Source organism: Chinchilla lanigera, unplaced genomic scaffold, assembly GCF_000276665.1.
Source record: "Chinchilla lanigera isolate Chin_1 unplaced genomic scaffold, ChiLan1.0 scaffold00002, whole genome shotgun sequence".
NCBI classification, from domain to species: Eukaryota; Metazoa; Chordata; class Mammalia; order Rodentia; family Chinchillidae; genus Chinchilla; species Chinchilla lanigera.
The window spans coordinates 20,154,972-20,175,054 of record NW_004955403.1 but is presented as its reverse complement, the minus strand read 5'-3'; the positions used below and the strand labels follow the sequence as shown (position 1 = coordinate 20,175,054).

Sequence of the window (20,083 nt, the reverse complement as noted above, 5' to 3'; positions counted from 1 at the left end):
ATGAGCTATTGTCAAATATATTTTTTTAAATATATGACATCAACATATATTTATGTCAAATATATGTTTATTTACTTGATTTATAACATGGGCTCAATGCATAAAAACACCATAGCATACATACAATAAAATATGTGCCTGCCTTAATCTGTTGGTTCATAGTATCATGTTTCTTTCTATACTTCAAAATTCCCCCAGCACATTTTTGATACTCTGTGTATATCCATTAATAGTGTCTTTCCCACATGACCTCACATAAACACCAAAGCAAGAGCGATACAGAGAGAAGGAGAATATATGCACTCTCTCCATATGAATATCATCAGAGTCATCATAGTTTTCTAGATCCTTATAAGAAAGCAGAGTGGAAGTGAATATTTCTATCCTTCTTTTCCCTAGAAAAGACATGACGCAGTCATAAGACCTGGTCATTTGGTAAGAGTCTCAGAATGATCTCTCATTGTTCCTTAGGGCTTCCTATTATTTATCTAATCAAGAATTAACTTTCCAGTTCAGAGGTGGGACTTAAAATGTATTTTTCCTCTTTTTGATGAGCAAATTTTTACCCAGGGCCACAGACTCTACAGGAAGGAAGAAACACATTTTATTGCCTTTTCTTCCCCCTCTTTGACTCAGTGGAGAAGAAAACAGGGAATACCTACTCAAAGAGAATTGTGAGGGGCTTTTTACCATCCAGGCAGGGTACATATTCCGATGAGTTACTCCAAAGACCTGTGTGTCCCCAAGACAAGGAGGCCTGTTTTTTTGTAGTTTAGACTGGAAGAACACTGCGGATCTCAGAAGTGTGCTATGCCGGCTGTGCAGTTGTTCTGTGCCATCTCTGAAGCAGCCACCAGTTCCTTTGCTGGGGCCAGTTGACTGTAATTCCATCTTAAAGGAGTGACCAGTATTTCTGGGGCAAAGCCACCTATGTATAAATAGTTATCAATCACTCCTAAAACAGTGTTAAAACCTGATCACTTGTGTACGGTTCAGACATAGCACAGTGCACTGCCATATTAAAATTAGATTGTGTCAGCCAGTTTTATATTTAAGGCCTGTGGGATTCCACTAATTTAGAATATAATCTTGTAACTAAAGAAAAAGTCTCATTAGAAACGGCCTTTGCTTGGCAGCTTCAGGTCTCATAAAAAAGATTGTTCTTACCAAGATAATCTCTTAGACTGAAACGAAGGGATTGCTGTTACAAATGTTGTCCTCTGCCCTGATTCTTTTATTCCATTTCCTCGGCTATACCATCGATATGGCAATATTGTACTTAGCACCAAATGTATTTAACCTCTCAGGAATGCTCTGACAACCCCTGAAATAATTCCCTGAGTCCTCTGAATTCCTTGGTACTTTCCCCCGAAAACATCCAGAAAAGAAACACTGTCTGCCCAGATCTAAATTTTACATATCCTCTTTTTGATTAAATGGACAAGTATAAAAGGCTCAAAAATTATAGGAGTATGGACAAAAACAGTATTTACTAACCTTCGGGGGATGTTTCTAGGCAACAGCATTAAGGTCATTAAATCTGTTCCATTGTTATGCCTAGTGGTCCCAAAGGGTTCAGAGATCTCAAAATATTTCGAATATTTTTTAAAAAGAGTCTTCCCTTAGCCTTGTTAATAGGAACTGAGCACACTTTGGATGCAGAGATATACTAGTACAACTTCTCTGAAAATGGAAACCTTACACATTTTGGACTCAGTCAATAAATGGGCATTGTAATATAAGTGCAATTCTCTTGTGTGTCTCACATTCCTGGAGTCTCCGACTGTGTTTGTAGGGGTGTGTGTGCATGTGTGTGTGTGTGTGTGTGTGTGTGTGCTAATGTTAGTCAGGCATTAGAATTCTCTGAGTTCATGGTTTAAACCATGAGCACTCCTTCCATGTAAATATTATTTCCTGCCAAGTAGCACAGGCTGTCGCAACTACCACATTGACCAGGGGATTCTCTGAGTGGCCTCTGGATCCCTTCATTTAAGTGGCTGAAATTTATGAGTTCTGTCTTTAGAATGTTGAGAATCCCCATTACAAAAAAAAGCCAGACCGATATTGGCAGAAATTTTAATTTCTCATGATTTCTGCTGAAATGTAGGCAGCTGTCAATCTTGCTCAAATGGCATGTCTGATGACTCCAGAAATTCTTTGGATTTCATTGTTCTGGGCTCTGAGCTACTGCTCCCACTGGGCCAGCAGTCCAGTGCCTGCACTGAATGAATGCACATTCTCCCGTTTCTCTGGAACTCAGCCTCTTGTAATTCTCTGAATATTTGAAATAAGAGGCTAGCTGTCCACTGCTAGAAGGAATGTGAACTGTGGGACAGGGAAACCCTGTGAGCTCCTCCTCAGCTCTGGGTCCCCACGATGCTACTTTCCTCCCTGTAAAGCAGATATTAACATCTGACGTGGTCCTATGCTGCTCGGCTTTCCCCTTTGTATTTCAAGCGACTATCGATCGTGCCACAGTTGCATGCGATTCCTTTGTTCTTTACATTTTTATTGATGCAAAACAGTGCCAGAAACTGCTTTTTAACAGTTATTGAATCCCTGATGCCATTCATGTATCAGATTTGGGATTTCATTTCTTAGAACTACTGGGCTGGCTACACAATTAATTGCTTCATATTAATAAGCCATTAGACTCACTTGATCAACCATCAACAGCCAAAGAAAAGCATGCCTCCTTCCTTTTGCCCATATCTCTTTTTCTTTTGATGTTAAAAGCTATTCTCCTGTGTAATGGGAGACTTGCTGGAGTGTCTGGAGGTCTCTGGATCATTTCAAGTGACAGGCAATGTTATCTTCTTATAATAAACAGGTTTTTGTGGCTGTCACTATGACCTTTATCCCTTTAGCATCAGAGGGATCCCAGAAGACCACCGACACTTAACTCTAGGTAATCATGTGTCTCTTTAGAAAGTGTGTGTGCATGCGTGCCTGTGTATCTGTGCATGCCCACAGGTGTATGTTTAAAAATCTGCCCACAGACATCATAAAACTGTTCAGAGAGGGTATAGCCCATGGGGGTAACAGGGCTAGCACTGAGGACAGACATACGTAGTTTGAAATCCACTTCCACCACTTATTAAGCATGTAAGACCTTGAGCCATTTACTTTTCTTTAAGCCTCAGTGTCTCCTTCTGAAAAATGGGAATCATAACACACAAAACTTGATTTTTTGAGAATTAAGTGAAATGATACATGTAGAATAGATTCTACAAGCATTTCCTAGAATTGCTCTCGCTAGCCTAAAGCTGGCTGACTTATGTTCACTGAGTGACCTGCATGGTTGAATGAGCAATGAATGGGCTTTGGAGTCAGGCAGACCTGGTTTTACCCCAGCTGTGCCATTTACCTTGCGATGCTCCACGCTATCCTTCTTCTTCCTTCTCAGAAGGCAAGCGTGAGGATAAAATGAGGTAATAAATTGTGTCTGTCATGCAGCAGGCTCTCAAAAACATGGGTCTGCTAACTAGAGATCGTCAGATCCTTTAGATTTTCTTGTCCCAAGGACATAAGGCCAGGTTCAGCCCCTGGTTAATTCTAACCACCATTCTAGGGCTTCCCTGACTGGGAACACAGCCCCATATTTAGACCTCTTGCTTGAGCTGCGATCTCTCCATCTGTTCTGTGTTATTGGTCCTGACATTCCCAGGAGCACTGTCCTCTTGGTCCCGCCCCCTACGGTTCGCAAAGTTTCATCCAAATCCTTGGGGCCAGATGTGTCTCAGTGGTCAGATTTTTCCATGTTTGAGAAAGATAACTCAGTGCGTTCTGTATGATAGTAGCCAACACCCCAGAGTGGGCTGGGTAACACCTCATGGTGAAACACACCAGTATTTCTTCACTGAAATTATGAATATTGACTGTAAAGTAGAATCACTGCAGATATCTTCATATCTTTTCATATCAGGTTTTACCACCAAATGTGTTCAGGTCACATCAATATTAACTTCCATGGGAACTTGGGGAAATCACTGTTTTCAGAGCTTTTTGGTCTGAGGATTGTAGATTAGGGAGTGTGGACCCAGAGACCCTGGAACTCGAGTTGACCTCCCAGCCTGTTTTTCTGTCTCTCTGATCTCCAAGCCATGTCCAAGCATCCTTTCTGCTGGCTATGAATGTCCTTTCCCATCCTTTCCCATTTGAAAACCTTGTCATCAGAACCCTTTCCTTGGTAAATACAATCTATCCACTCAGTCAGCTGTCTCTTCCTCACCCTTATTCCCAGTCACCTTGCAAGTCTGAATAGGTACTGTGAATAGGTTTGGATTGCTGGGCTTGAGTGGTGGAATGCCTCCTTGATTTCTCCCTCTTCTACACATTCACTTTCCCCTTCTCTTCTATATAGCCCACAGGGTCCAGATCCTATTATCTGATTCCCAGTTAACTCTCTGTCCACAGCTGGACAGTCCTCTGGGTTGGATGGATGATGGTGGGAAAGAGACACCTCCATGGCCCAGGGCTGTGCTCCTAACCTTGTCTAGCTTTCTGACCAAAGAGATTAGGGTAATCTTCTTTGCCAGGAAAACAGCTCAAGCTCTTGTTCCACCAAAGACAAAAATCATCTTAAAAACACAAGGAAGAACTGACTGTAATGCATCGGGTAGTGTTACACTAGATGGGAACAGGAAATCTGTATGTAAGACTGTACCAAGACTGTACTAGTCCTTCTCTGCTCGTAAACAGCTACACCTGGGGAAGATGATGCCGGCAGGAAAGGAGGCATTTATGGCTCTGTCTCTCACATATCCAACTCTCACTGACCTGGTCTAATTTGTCTTCCCTCATCACAGTTCTCCCCAGTGTCTCTCATGATCTCCAAGGGTTACATCCAAGTTCTGTTTTTCAGTCTCCATTTTACTTACACTCAAACGTATTTTATGCCATATGCCAGCCCCTTCTGCTTGAAGTATTTTCTTTTCTCTTTTTTTTTGGTGTTTGTTTTTTTTTCCAGTACTGGAAATCGAACTCACGACCTCGAGCTTGCCAGGTAGGCACTGTGCCACTGAGCTAAATCCCCAGCCCCCTTGACGTATTCTGTTCTTGTGCTTTCCATGGTATCATGTGGAAGTCCAGTTTTGCCTCCATCTCTTACTTCTGTTGTCTCATTTGGAAAGGTTCATTCTTCACTGCCCGCTCAGGAAAGACCAGTGCTCTACCAGGCTCTTTCACCATTTCCCTCAGTAATTCTTTCTAGGTGAACTTTCTTTTCTTCACTGAGATGGCTAACAAACTAGACATCTCTTTTCAACTGCAGACTAGTACATCCAGCTGCCTCTTTCAGATCTTCTTGTCAACATTCAAAGTGGGGCTTATGACTTCCTCCCAAACCTGGTGTCTCTCGTCACTCTTTTGTAAGTCAGACACCCGAGGGTCATCTTAGTTCCCTCTCCTCCCTCATTGCTCATATCCATTGATTGCCAACTCCAGCTGGTTTTACTTTTAGAGAGTGCTCATGCCCACCACATTTCTACCACCATAATTCTAGTCCAAGCTCCTATCAACCCTTATTAAAATTGTGATCCCATTACTACAGAGAGAGAAAAGAATGGAAATTGGAAGGAACCAAGTGTCTCTTGCAAAAGCTGTAGGTCTGTAACTGTTAGGGTAAGTACCATAATCAATAAAACATCACCTTTCTCATACTGGATCTTACTGTTTAGCAGTGGGTCGTTTAGAAGAAGAGTCTCACTTCTTCAAGCCTCTGGCAAGGGAATTCCTAAGACTGTATCCAACTGATCACTGTGGTGGTGGTGACACATCTGGGAACAGAATGAGTGGAGCCTGAGACATTCTAGAAGTCCCTGAGCCCAGAGCCTCAGGGAAAACTGAGTATACTTGCTCCCTCCCTGGTTTATGAGTCCCACAAATGGCTCTGATTGAGGGTGTGGCTCAGTCCCTCTGCAGAACACGTCCTCTAGTACCCATCCAACTCTGGATGCTGCCCCTGGGAGGACAGTTGCAGGAGGATCCCAACCCAGGCCTACATGAGCCTGCATCCACAGACTTTAACCAGACCTAAACTGGTCGGGGTGGTTCTGTTCTTCATCCTCATTGCTTGCTGAATTTGTTACTTAAGATACATCCGGTCTTGTTTTAGAGAGTCATCTCACAAGCAGTCTCTGAGCAGCCTCATGGACAGAAACAATGGCCGCAAGTGCAAACAGTGATTCTCACCTCCCAATTCCAGTCTTTTCCATTTCTGCTAATGCCACAGCTGGGCCTCTAAAATCACACAGCCAGTTCCCATTACTTACATTCATGTGTGTAATCCCATTTGTTTTGTTTCTCTGAACAACTGTAATACACTAGCAGATCTTTGGCAGTGAAATAAGCCTGACTCCCTGGAAGTACAGCAGGAATAAGGAAATCATCCCATCATCATGCTTAGTGTCTATCCTGAAAGTAACACAAGATCTTCACAAGATCTCTTCTGTGGGCTCTGCTACTCATTTTTTATTTTCCAGAGTAAACACTTCCTCTGAGTTTATTTGCTGGAAGTGCTTTTCTTATTTTTGTTTATCATTTGTTTGTTTTGTTGTTTTCTCAGCTATCTACTAATTGTGGGTTCATTTCCAGCTAAGGAAACTGGCTTCCTCACCTGCACTAATGACAAATTGTGGTGCTGCTGCAGGACTAGGAAATTATACATTAGAATCAGTGAAGCTGCTAGTGTTATTAAGGGGACATTTCTGCCACCCACCTAGTCAGTGCCTGAAAGGCATTTTATGTAGCCTCAGCTGTGTTGTTTGTTGTTGTTGTTGTTGTTTTGGTTCCAGGAATCAAACTCAGGATCTTGTGCTTGCCAGGCAGGTTTTGTGCTGCTGAGCTATTTCCCGTCCCAACTTCAGCTATTTTGAGCACACTTATACCACTGGTTTGAACTTATTTTGGCAAAGTTTTACTAGGTGTCATGGAGAATAAAAACAGCTTGAAAAATCAGTGTTTTCTTACCAATTACAGTTGCTTACACTTTCTGCAAGCTAATTTCATGTACATCAGGATGAGTATCTGACCTATTGGCTCATATAGCTACTTGATTCTGGCCAGAGATTATGCAGAAATATGAGCAGAAGTTGGTCCAGAGAGAGGTCTGAAGGGTTTAGCTGAGGTAGTGGTTGGAAGTATCACTCCTAAAAGCCACAGATGTTGAGGTTTGGCACTTTTTACTCCAGTGTGATGTCCATGTTTTGGTGTAGCGCTTTACCAGAATGCAGCAGGTAGACAGGGTGATTGTGCAAACATTGCCTGGATCTCAGTGGTTAGGATCTGAATTTGGTAGATATTTCATAGACACGAGATGCAAAGGGCCTGTCAAGGAGAGCCTGGGTGATTAGCTTCAGAGTCAAGAGTTTGGGTCCTGATTTTGTTGCACAGTAACTGAGCAGGCAGACTGCTTTTTGCAAGCTCTGTGGTGTTGAGCAAGCTGCTTGACCTCTGACTCATTTTCATTATTTATAATGGGAATAATAATAGTGTCTGCTTCCTATGGTTGTTTGAGAATTAAATGGGTTAATACAGGGAAAACACTGAGACTAATACCTGGAATTATCAAGCGGTAAGCACTTGGTATTAGTAGCTTACTACTTTTTATAATTTAAGATTTTATTTTTATTAGTACATATTTGTAGTTCATAGCAATTACGTTCATTTTGGGGAGTCCATACAGGTACATCTTAATTCTTTTTATATCTCCTTCCTCTCTCCTCTCTTTCCCGTCCTTTCACCCCTTTATCATTTTAACCCCTCTTTTTTTAAATGATTATCTCACTAACTTGCTTCCTACTCACCGTATCCTAAGAACTATCTAAAGCACAGAGTGGAAACAGTGTTTTTATCTGATACAAGTTTATACCATAAATGAGCAAGGGAGAATTTTCAAATATGAAAAGTTTGGGATTCTACAGTTCAATTCCTCTCTCCCTTAAAAAAACATTCTCCTCCAGGTGCTAGGGAGGCGTTTAACCCCTTGTTGGGGTTCTCTTCCCAACCTCCCGCCACTGTAGCGCCTTGGTTTTCTTCAACTTTCTCCCTCTTAGGAAGTGAAAGAATAACAGCTCCAGCTACAGACGCCTGCCTGAAATAGCACTGGCACGCGCGGCTTGCTTTGCAAGGCCCTGCCCAGGAGATCTGGGACCCTGAGTCACCGGTACAGACCCCTGGCCTGAGGCTGGCGACAGGCCCGCTCCTTGCAAGGTGTGCACGACCCAGTCCCATCCGACACCAGGCCGGTCCCGCCGGTCTCGCCTCCCTTGATCCTGTGCCAGGCACACCAGGAAAATCTTTACTGTCTGAGAGTCCTTGGGCTTTGCAAAAGTTCCCATTTCTTAAATCCCATTCGACTTCCTAGGACTCTTGCACTGGGTTTATCTGCACCGCCTCTGGGCGAGGCTCCGGACGCGCCTCGGCTCAGACCCCTTGGTCTCTTGTTTATAAATTATTCATCTAATTTCCTCAGCACCAGGCAAACGTGGCCGAGGGATACTTCCTTCTCTGAACACGAAGTGACCTTTTCTGCTTTCCTGCCATGTGTTTAGGGAATTATTAAAATGGAAGCGTCTTTCATAGCTCATTTTTGTTGGCTGTGATATCTCCATAGTAAGCCTTGTTTCCATTTCCTAAGGGGGCCTGGTGGTTGGTGAGTACGCAACCTCCGAAAGTGTGTCTTCACACTATTTCCTTTCCACGTCATCCCTCTGAGTGCAGGGAAGGAGAACGGCAGTAATGTGAGAATTTTATGTTAAAAAAAAAAAAGTCAGACCTCAAAACCAAAAAGATCCCTTAAGATTTCAATTTCCCCTCCCCCTCTTTATCGTCCACGCCACCACCAACAGTGACACCTAGTGGTCAATTATAAATTAGTCCCTTCCTTCTGAGTTGCCTGGCTTATTATAGAAAATAAAATTTCCTCTAGGAGCGCATGAAATTCTGAGCTTTATCTCTTTCTGTGGACGCTCAGAAAGCTAGATTCTTCACAGTTCATAGATAAAATACATTTGGAGAAAGATGTAAGTACTTATATATTTCTTAAGAACACATTGGAGTTTTTAATGTTTTCTTTATAGTTTCTGTAGGAAAAGAGCTTGGTTTTCTTAGGCGACGGCCACTCTGATCTTATTATAATTTTAAAACTTGGCAGCTGCTGAGCAGTATTTTAAATCTGAGCACCTATACTGTATATTTAAAAAGATAACATGTAAAAGTGAGTGGCAAAAACACAAATCAGCCATTTGCATAATCCGTGTCAAACTCTCGGAACACATTTACTGGCAAAAATGTTTCCCATTTTACTAAAAAATTTTACTTTTATCTTAAATTTTTGCAATAACTGAAGAAACATAATAATGTCTACATTTTGAATGAAATCTCCTTCAAGTTACCAAAAAGGAAAGATTTTGAATCCTTTTTAAAACTTTTTACTTTTGAACGTTTCTAGATTCACAGGCAGCTGCAAAGTAGTTCAGAGACCGGGTGCCCTTCATCTAGTTCCACGCAGTGCTAGCATCTCATATAATTGTAGTCTACTATCAGTCAAATGAGGGAATGAACATCGGTACAATCCACGGAATTTATTCAGATATTGAGGTTCAAATTTTAAAAATTCAGGTTATTTTTACTTGTGCCCATTTGTGATAGTGTACAAAATTTTATGCAATTTTATCCCATATCTAGAGGTATGAACCATCTCCACAATAAAGATACAGGATTATCTCATCACCACAAAGAGACTTCGTGCTATGCCTTTATATTAAACTGTGTGATTGAACCCACACACCTGTCTAGGGTAGGGAGAAGCCATGGGAATATCACCACCACACATTTATTGAACTCTGAGGTCTGTGATGTGTTATTACACGTTTTTTTTTTTTCTGTCTGTAACTGTATTCATTGAAAGGAATAACAAGGGTAGAATTAAACAAAGAAAAATGATGATTTACCTGACATCTTGTCCTCTAGCACATCAAGAAGAGTATGTTCCACCGCTGGCTTTAAATCAGACACAGATTCAATTCAGCAAACGCTGGGCCTGAGCTGGGTGAGGTAGGGATTACAGACGCAGGCAGAGTGCCCTGCTCAGCTCCTGTCCCCAGGTCCCCAGGTGCAGGCTTCTCCGGAGACCCTGCCGTAGTTAAGGACAGCCTCAGCTCTCCGGGGCCCCGAGAGCAAGGCTGGCCCCTGCTGAACGGCTTGGCGCAATCACTTCTGATGGGATGGAGAAGACACTGGCTTTATCCTTCTGATTCCTCCTTTTTCATTTATTCTTGGACATTTTGCATTTTCATACTTGATTACCTGTGGAGCCACAACGTGTTGGGAATATGACATAGCGTGAAATACCGGCGTGATTTGAAGTAGCTGCCCCGGAATAAAGAGTTCAGGAAGTTGATCTAATGATGGTTGTCATCTGTCCAAGGAGGCCATCTCACAAGAAGAGGGTAGCTGGCGGTCAGAGACGTGCCCCAGTGTTGGCCTTGCCACTAATTCGCTTGTGCTGTTGTGTGAACTTTGAGTGTCATGGCTTTCTCATGTAAAGACGAGGCAGTTCCGTGAATGACAGCCAAGGTCCCTGTAAGTGCTGTTTTGGAAAGTAAATGTTAAAAGGTTTGCTGGTGGAATAGGCTTCTAATTATTGAGTAAGTGGTAAAAGTTAATTAGAAATGCGCTTTATGTCTTAAAATAAGCTTCCATTTCAAAATGGATGCTTTAAGAGCTGTGGATTCTTATAAATATGCCCTATAGTGTCTTTACTCAAGACTTTCCTCTGGAAGTCACTCTCTGCCTTGAAAAATTAATGAAATTCAGTTAGGAATAAATAATGTCCTAATGTATGATATCATTCTAATATAACATTTCTGCTTTTCCGAAATCTCATCAGTGAGAAACTTGTGATGCTTAGTTTCTGATTTAAACGTGTTTCCTTCGAGCTGTGTGACCTTGGGGAACCACTGTGCCTCAGTCCTGTTTCTTCTCCTCGGTTTGCTTGCTATTCACTAGAATTTTATTAGACATCTTTCAGGAAACTTACCAGATAAAGTTGAAAGTACAGGAAAATGCTTTGTAGTCAAGAGCAAGTCAGGGTCTACCCAAGTCTATATATAGAAAAAAACCCATCAGATGTGTAACTTATGATACATGCAATAGAAAAATAACCTTGAATGATTTTGAGATAATTATTTTTACCCACCAAAATTTAGCACTTAACTTTAAACACGAGTGTTGACAATACCTTAACACATTTCCAAAAACATGCATGAAAATTGGGTGTGTAAAGGTAGAGAAAAGATTCAACATTATAAGAGAGGAAAATGTCCAGTTTTGGAGGGTTAACAATTTAAGTCTTTTTTTTTTGAGACAGGGTCTCGTGATGTAGTTCAGGCTGGCCCTGACTCACCGTGTAGCCCAGGTGGCCTCAAACTTGGGGCAATTCTCCTGCCTCAGCCTCCTGAATGCTGAGGTTACAGGTGTGCACCATCATGCCCAGCAACAATTTTAATTTACTGATTCAGTCATTATATTTTTAGTAGTCCATATCTGCAGTACATGATACTCACATCCCTGGTATGGAGTTGGTACGGGTACAGCACACATCCTCACTCCTCTTTTCATCCCCTCACCTTCCCCTCTCTCTTCCTCTTGATAACCTTCCCATTTGAGAAAGATCTGCCTCCCTGCTTTTGATTTTCTGTCTTTTATTTTGCTCTTTGTAATTTAGGTATCTCATATAAAAGAAACCATGCCACAGTGATTTATTGCACTTAACATCATAGTCTCAAGTTGCATCCGTTTTCCTTCAAATAACTCAAGCTTATGTTTCTTTATGGCAGAGTAGTATTCCACTGTGTGTAAACATCACACTTCCTTTATCCATTCCTCTGTTGATGGACATGTTCCAAGGTTTAGCTATTATGAATGGTGCTGGTATAAACATGGGTATGCAAGTATCACTGTACTATGATGTCTTTACCTTTCAGGAAGATACCTAGAAGGGGAATAGCTGGCTTAAATGGAATTTCTAGTTTCAGTGTTTTGAGGAAGCTCTATACTGATTTCCATAGTGGTTGTACTGGTTTATACTCCCAAACGGTTTGAAAGGTTCTTTTTTCCCTGTAGCCTCCCCAACATCAGTCATTGTATTTAACTGAGTATGTACTACATGCCAGGTACTGTGCTAGGCACTGGGGACAGAGTATGAAACCAAATAAGTAAAACCCCTGCCTTTTTGCCTTTAGATTCTTGGACATGAGTGGAGAAGAAAGGACTAGAAAGTAAAAAAGGAAGTAAGGTGTAGTTAATATTAGAAAACAACACATGAGAGAAATAAGATGGATGGGAGATTGTGTGTGTGTGTGTGTGTGTGTGTGTGTAGGGTGTAATTTTATGTGAAGCAGTGCAGGAGGGTCTCTGTAAAGAGGTGATTTACATAGGAATCTGAAAGGCAAAGATGGCTGATGGATCCTGGGACCTTACTGAGCGGCTTCATTTCTACACCAAGAGAGGTTCACACAGAGGACCAAGTGCCTGGAACTGGACTTAGGAAACAGTGCTAAACCTCACCTCAGTCAACAGCTAAGAGAGGCTGCTGCTGTGCTGACTGCCTAGGAGCATCTCTGTGGACAGCTGTGGTGGATGGCATGGGCCAACCTTCCCACTTCCGGGAAGAGTGGGCATCCTTTAACTCAGCAGTGCCCTTCCTTCCGCCAGGCCACGTCGCTGAACGCTGTCCCCAGCCTGACCAGTGCTCCCATTCTGTCGCTCCCATTCTGTCGCCTCAGGCAGAGCTTCAGCTCTGCCCATCAGCCAGCTCTGCCCATGTGCAGTAGGGGTTGAGTTCCCAGGTCTGAATGGTGACTGACCCTTCATTTTAAAATGCATCACTAGAACTCTGGGTCACATTCTTGTCTTCTTTCCCATACTACGAAGTCATATAATAATACTACCATTTTGCAGTATAAGAAATAAAAATGTAAAAAATGAAAGTTTGGCTGGGAAGAGCCATAACTGCAGTACCAAATGGTTAGCTCTGGGTATGACTTTTTTGAAGTATGACATCTGCATACCTCTCTTCACTGCCCGGGTGCTTAGCCAGGGGCACACAGTTATTTGGTGTCTCCCTCATTTGACCCCCTACTTAATGTCCTGGGCAGTACCAGCAGGCAAAGGCAATTTTTTTTTTTATTTTTAGCACCCAGGGAATACATCTTTCTAACCTACTTCCCAAGGCCACTCATTCCATTCCCTAATATTACATAAAAAAGTTCTGGGGAGGTAAAAACTGAAAACTGTACTTATGTAAAAATGACTGATATTAAGTAGATGCAGACTGTACTGCAGAAAAAAGCCCCACTGGAGGGTGCATGGGGTGGGAGGGAAGAGGTGCAGGAGGAGGAGGCTGGGGGTGGGGCTCAAGAAACCTGGGAAGCATTGGTTGGAAGGATAGCATCGCCTGCCTCCTGCGTCTCTGTGCCCCAAGTGAGCTCCCTCTATCCAGGACAAGAAGGTCTGTAACTGGCCAAGAAAAATGAATGGGGGTGGGAGCCACAGAGCTAAAGCCTGGAAGACACCCTCGGAGTACCTTGGAGCCTGTAGAGCATGAGGAAGCCCAGGACATCTCTCCAGCAGAAGTCTGGGAGAGAGCTGGTGTGGGAAGCAGGGACTATGTCTGGCTGTTGGCTCCGCCCCTGAGAAATCAAAAATCAAATCCCATCGAGGGCCTAGAGCGGCCAGCAGGGTTTCACCCAGTCACCTGTGGCTCTGAGATCCTGTGCCAGGGAGAACCAGGGAAGCACTCTGTTCAAAATAGCGAAGACCACCACAGGGGGAATATAATCTAGAAGAACCCAGCCCCATGAGACGGAGTCAGCGAGGTTGGTGGGACAAAGGCGAAGAGAATCAGTGTCAGAGCAAGGCTGGAAACAGGACACAACCGGGGCAGGGAAGGATTCAGAGCGGCTGCTGGGTGGGAGAGACAGCACAGACAAGGCTTCTAAGGAGCCCAGAGGAGGACAAAGAGTGAGCACCAGAATACCCGAGGCAAGCCCAGAGCTGACCGCAGGGAAGGGGACAGCGCCTTTCCCAAAGCGCTTCCGCAGCACGTGCTTCTGGGGCCTGTGCTGCTCCTTCCAAGCTCCAAGGGCCTGGTGAAACGAAGCTGCTGAGACTGTAAACTGTACTCTTTTTGTAGCTCCATAGCCTGTTGAAAGCTCTGAGAAATCTTGCAACAGACAAGCCTCTTCGGCTTTACTTCACCCATTTTTCCCCCATTACCTGGACCGTAGACCCCTTTTCTTATGTAGCCTCCAGTCCATTCCTAGACAGATGTTTTGGGAAATACTCTTTTATAGTTCTGTCCCCACTGAGGTGGTGCTGGGCAGAGCTCTTGCTGTCAAACACAGTTCTCCTCCCTTTCTTGACAGGCTGGCCCTGGAGCACATGGGAGATTGTTCACATTCTCTGTCCCTTACTGTGCCTGAAGCCTATGGGTGTCTGTTGAAATGTAGTCCAGAGAACACCAACAACCTACTATAGTGAATTGAACTTATTAGGATTATGTCATAGGAATATATTTGATCCACTGGGAGGAGGCTTGCTTTCATTTTCTTTCTTTCTTCCTTCCTTCCTTTCTTTCTCTTTCTTACAGCTGCAGAGAAATTCCCATTCTACCCCAGCTGTCTTATCTGTACTTTTCAAATCTGGAGAGTTTAGTGTTTTGTTTACTTACTGCAGATGCTCGAGGCTACCCTAAGGCTCCACTGTCAGTGAGCTGGACTCTAGTCCAAGCCAGTGCTGGCTAACAGACCATGAACCATTGATAGCTAATATCCTTAGTTACATCTCACCCCTACTGAATACAGGAGCTGAACTGCTAAGTTTGTTTTTCCAAAGGACATTGATTAAAGGAGTTGACAAAGCCATTTGAATGTGAAATTTCCAACTGTCTAAGATGCAAAGCTTTCTTGATCTTCATGTCTTGGGCCTGAGAGAAGTTTTATTTTCCTACTGTGTGTAAATAATGGATTTTGCCTTTTCTGGGAATCCATCATCGAAGAGTATGTTCAATACTCAAACAATGGCAGTCTAAATGGTCCTGCAGTGACACTAACTAGCTGGAACTAATTCAAAAATGTGCACAGAGAGCGATGAGGATAACTGTGTGTGTGGGGAGGGAGCAACACACCTTATCTGCCAGCATCAGGACGCACTGAGCTGCCCAAAGCTACCCGGGAAATAGAAACCTGTTACAGCATCACATGCAGCCTTTTTCTCTCTCTTCCCTCCCTCCCTCCTTCCCACCCTCCATCCCTAAGTCCCTCCCTCCCTCTCTTCCTCCCAAAAAGGCTTTTTGTCAGAGAATATAAAAGCTCAAATACTTTTTACTCATTTTCTTGCTGAGAGCTGCAGGCATAACCAGCGGCAACAGCCAGTAATTAATCATAGCTCTGGAGATGGGAGCACACATTCAAAGACATTTTCAACCCACTGGAACATGTCATGGGTTTAAAATTCTGTCACACAGCAAAATCTCTGGAACGAGGCGTCACGTTCTTTCTAATTTTGATGCACCTACTGAGTGTGGCCAAAGGTGGTTCTGAGTGAGTCACCAGAGTGGTGGACTTCCTCATGAGGAGTAGAGCTCGGGCAGGTGTCTCTGGAGCATGGTGGGTGGAGATAAGCATGTGACACTGGGCAAAGTATTAGTGAGCATTGCAGCTCTGCTCTTGTTGCAATTAACAGAGACTCTCAAGCTATGCCAGTGATTTATTGCTAAGATGCTTGTGGGACAGCATTGGAAATAGAAAATACTCAGGGGCATAGATCGCTCTAGAAATCACCTATGCTCTTTCTTTCCTGCTGTTAGTTTACCTGCTTATTTTTGTCATTTGCTACATGTTCTCTACAGATAGGCTTCTATCACTTACATCTTCCTCTTCCTTATAATCTTCAGCTTGCACAGGTCCCTTCCCACTCCATTCTCTCTGTATATCATTCTCTAAAACTGCAGTTCTTGGGAAACTCATTCAGGACCCGCCCCTCTTGTCTTTCAGGAACTATTCCTATTCCCCATTCCTTTTCTCCAGTAAATTTTCCTACTCTTAACCTCCACTGTTCCTTAGAATTCACTCTTTGACTTCAGGAAACATAAACTTGCTGTATTTGACATCCAGTATTTCCCCTATATCAATATAGGCCAAAGAAGTTAGCAATATATGACAGAGATATGACAGACAGAGAAGTACAGAATGAAGACCTTGATTCAGATGATGGAGAAAACAGTCAGGGTCTTATAGACCTGAATGATCCAATATTAGAACTAGGTCAGAAAATGGTATTAGGTAAAACCTACTGGATAGAATGCCAACACTGGGGCTGGGGATTTAGCTCAGCCGCAAAAGCGCCTGCCTGGCAAGTGCAAGGTCGTGAGTTTGGTTCCTGGTACCGGAGAAAAACAAAAAAAATAAATAAATAAATAAATTTAAAAAAAATAAATAAATAGAATGCCAACACTGTGATTCTCTTTTGGAAACTGTTTGTAATGTATGATACACTAAAATATGTTTTGAAGTATACTGTTAATGAAATACAAGAAAACATTCTATATGCATCAATCATCATACTCAAAAATATATTTATCATGATACCTCACTATCTGAACTAAAAGCTTCATAGCAGGACTTTATCATTCTAATTTCCAGAATCTAAAGGATTTATGGAGAAGTGACAGATGTGACACTGAGATTTTTAGAACAATAAGGACACTTGAGAGATTTGTTTTCCTTCAAAATTGCCAAAGTTTCAACAACAAAAAGACCTACGAAGAAAGAAAAAAAATCTGACAGTTTGGCTGCTATTCACTTATTTGATGAAACCTTTGTTTCAAACTGCTGAGCAATTCATACATGGCTCAATACATGACGATTGATAAACACATTGAATTATTTTGTGGCTGTTGCTGCTTTTGAAAACATACACCTAGTAAATCTTCCAAATACGGTATGAAAATATATGCCCTGGTAGGTGCAAAGACACTTTGCCCCTTGAATTTAGAAATTTATCCTGGAACTCAGCCACCACCGTATTTCTTTTTACAGTAATAAACTGTATGACTTTGTGAACAGACTTGTTGCACTATTTCAAAAAGTAGCCCACATGCCACATTAGATAATTAGTTCACTAGTTACCAACTGATGTTACATTTGCTAAGAGAACACCAGTTGACCAGCACAGGAACTATTTGCAAGAACAAAGCTGAGATTCCTGAAAAAATATTGCAAGTTCCCAATAGAGAAATGTATGGTTCAATCTTTGGATTTCAGAAAGATATAACACTGGCCTCCTAGATGGTGAGGAAAAATATAGCAGTACTGATACTGTCAACAATACACCAAGGTGATAAAATTGACAGTGAGGCCAGGTGGGGTGGCACATGCTTGTAATACCAGTACTGAGGAGGCTGAGGCTCTGTGAGTTCAAGGTCAGCCTGTGCTACATAGTGAATTCCAGACTACCCTGGACTACGACGCAGCCAGAGACCTTGTCTCAAAACAAACAAGCTAACAAGAAAATGTTGATAATGAAGCCTCAACACAAATGAAGCCAGAAATGCTCACATTTTATGACAAACAAAAAGCAGGGTAGATATTGACCAGTTATTCAGCAACTATGCTGTCACTCGAAACATGAAGTTTTGGCCAATGATTGTGTTTTACTCAATTCTAAATATATCAGGCATAAATCATTTCATACTTTACAAAGAAAATAGCAAGCACAAAATATTACAGAGACATTTTGCTGGAGGATTGGGATTGGAATTGATAAATGATCAACTATAAAAGAGGAAGAACAGTATGCATCTGCTCGAAGAGCTCTTCAAAAGAATTCTGCAGCAGACTGGTGAGCAGACAGGTAAAACATCATGAGAACCTCCTAAGAAAACAGGAAGACCAGCAAGTTACCAAGTAAGTCCTACCAAAGAAGACAGGAAAACAAAGCACATGTGTTATTAGTGTAAGTGACACTGTGAGGAATATGCTGTTCTCATGTGTGAAAACTGCCTGAAGTGTGAGAATTGAAATAAAAGGTTACTTTTGTGGTTAAAAAAAACCCTGCAGTTCTCCTGACTAATTATTTCATTCCCTTGGCATTTTCATAGTTTGTATTTCCAAGAAAGAAAGCTTCATTTGTCCAGATTACACCTTTGGTTTTCGTGTGGATGGCTTGCCTTGGGGGCCAGGACTCACCTGGTCTCAGCCACTATAACCAGGGGGAGCAGAGTTACAATGGCTGACACTGCTCCTCTCAACCTGCCCCTTCGGCAGGGCTGTGATCAGGGCAGGTGCCATGATGGGCCGCTGAGGTGACTGTGCCTTTCTATTCGTAATTAATGAGCTTTCTCAAAGCAGCCCATGCTGTGCTCATCCACAAGTTTGCACAGCTCTTAGATGTTAGTTCTGTTAAATACTTCTTAAGTCCACTTGGCTTTCCCCATTTCTATGGCACTTCTCTACTCCAGGCCATAACTACTCCTGCCTAGTTTCTCCCTCGCTAGTCTCCCTCTAACCTGCTCCAACTTGGCATCCATCTTTCTAAGATACACATTTTATTAGACCCCTCCTGATTCTAACATTCAAAGCTCCCATTGCATGAAAGATAGTCTAATTCCTTGATGTGTAAGAGTTGACAGATGTCCACAGCCTGCTCCCCCCTGGCCTCATCCTGAGGTCTCTGCCATACTCTACTTCTCCCTGGTCTCCAGCGCTCCACTTCCATTCAGGTTTCATCCATGATGTGTTCCCTCTGGACTCAGGGCCTTTGTGTATGCTTTTCCATCTGCCTGTCCCCAATTGCCTCTTTGTTAGCCGAAAGTTCACTTCTCCTGACTTGTCTTATGCTGCAGAAGCGTGCAATGAGGCCTGCAAGCTCATGCGCCATGCTTGCAGTTGTATCTCTGGCACTGAGCCGGCAGACACACGGCAGGTGCTCTGGGAGAATCTGTGGTGGGTTTCTTTTGAATCCCAAAATTCCAAGTAGGGGTCATTTTTGCCCCAGAGTCAGAAGTGCAAAGAGTACATAAAAGAGTGATCCAGAGAAAGGAAGAGAGGAAGAGAGTGAAATACAAAGGAGGGGTTGAAAAACTCAGGAAATATAGATAGGCCCCTGCAGGAAGAAAAAAAAAATCTCTGCACTTTGATTACGGAGAGAAATATGCAGCCCCCAGAGGCCAGCAGAGATCAAAGGACTTTGCTAAGAATCCACCTCAAGGCCATCTAGCCATTAACAGCAGCAGGATTTAGGCTGTGGATTAATTTCTTTGGAAGAGAGAAGCTCAACTCCTTTCTAAAGCATTTGCAATAGCTCTGGTACTCCTGACAGGATGTGAACCCGGACACCTGTTTCCTGGGGCTCCCTGGACAGATTGCATTCCGAAGTGCAACTACAACTCCCTGTGTGTCTCCAGGGCTCTCCAGTGCTCATTGGTGAAGGTTTGCAAAGACATGCGGAACAACAGTTTCTTTGCTTTTTAAACTTGGCCTGTACTATTGGAACTGAGGGCAGAGAAGAGAGCAGGCAACATTGTACCCCTCTGGGAAGGAGGCAGGCTCACCCCTCTGTGACTTCAGCCTTCCCTAGGAGGGTGCCGGAGGAAAGAACCAAAGCCACAGTCTCTGCTCTGGTGGGCTAGGGCATTAGTAAGTTTTTGCAGCAGCAGCCAGAAGACATAAGTGTCATGTTTTAGTATGACAATCTAAGTTCTTGAGGTGGCAAAATACACTGGAAGTCAAGATGGGACCAGACACAGCACAGTGTTTAGCAAGTGGGGGACAGAAGAAGAAAGAAAGATGCAAATGGCTAGTCAGTAGGTGCCATCAAGAAGCTCATTTTCACTAGACATGCAAATTAGCCACAATCTCTAAGGGAATCTTTTCTTGTCAATAGCATATGATAAGCACAGAATACAGTCTTGCCCCAACCTAGGGAAGATGGCTTAGGTCTACACACACCACAAGAATCTGGGTATGCAGCTCCTTTGGCAGAATTTAAAGTAGGAAGAATTTGACCTTGGAAGGTCACC

General features: G+C 42.9%; 1 long non-coding RNA gene across 1 annotated transcript in view; it reads left to right on the top strand.

The window, feature by feature from the left end:
* Nucleotides 1-20,083, top strand: part of LOC102009338 — a 91,402-nt gene that overhangs the window by 45,514 nt on the left and 25,805 nt on the right. The gene's annotated exons all lie outside the window — the stretch shown is intronic.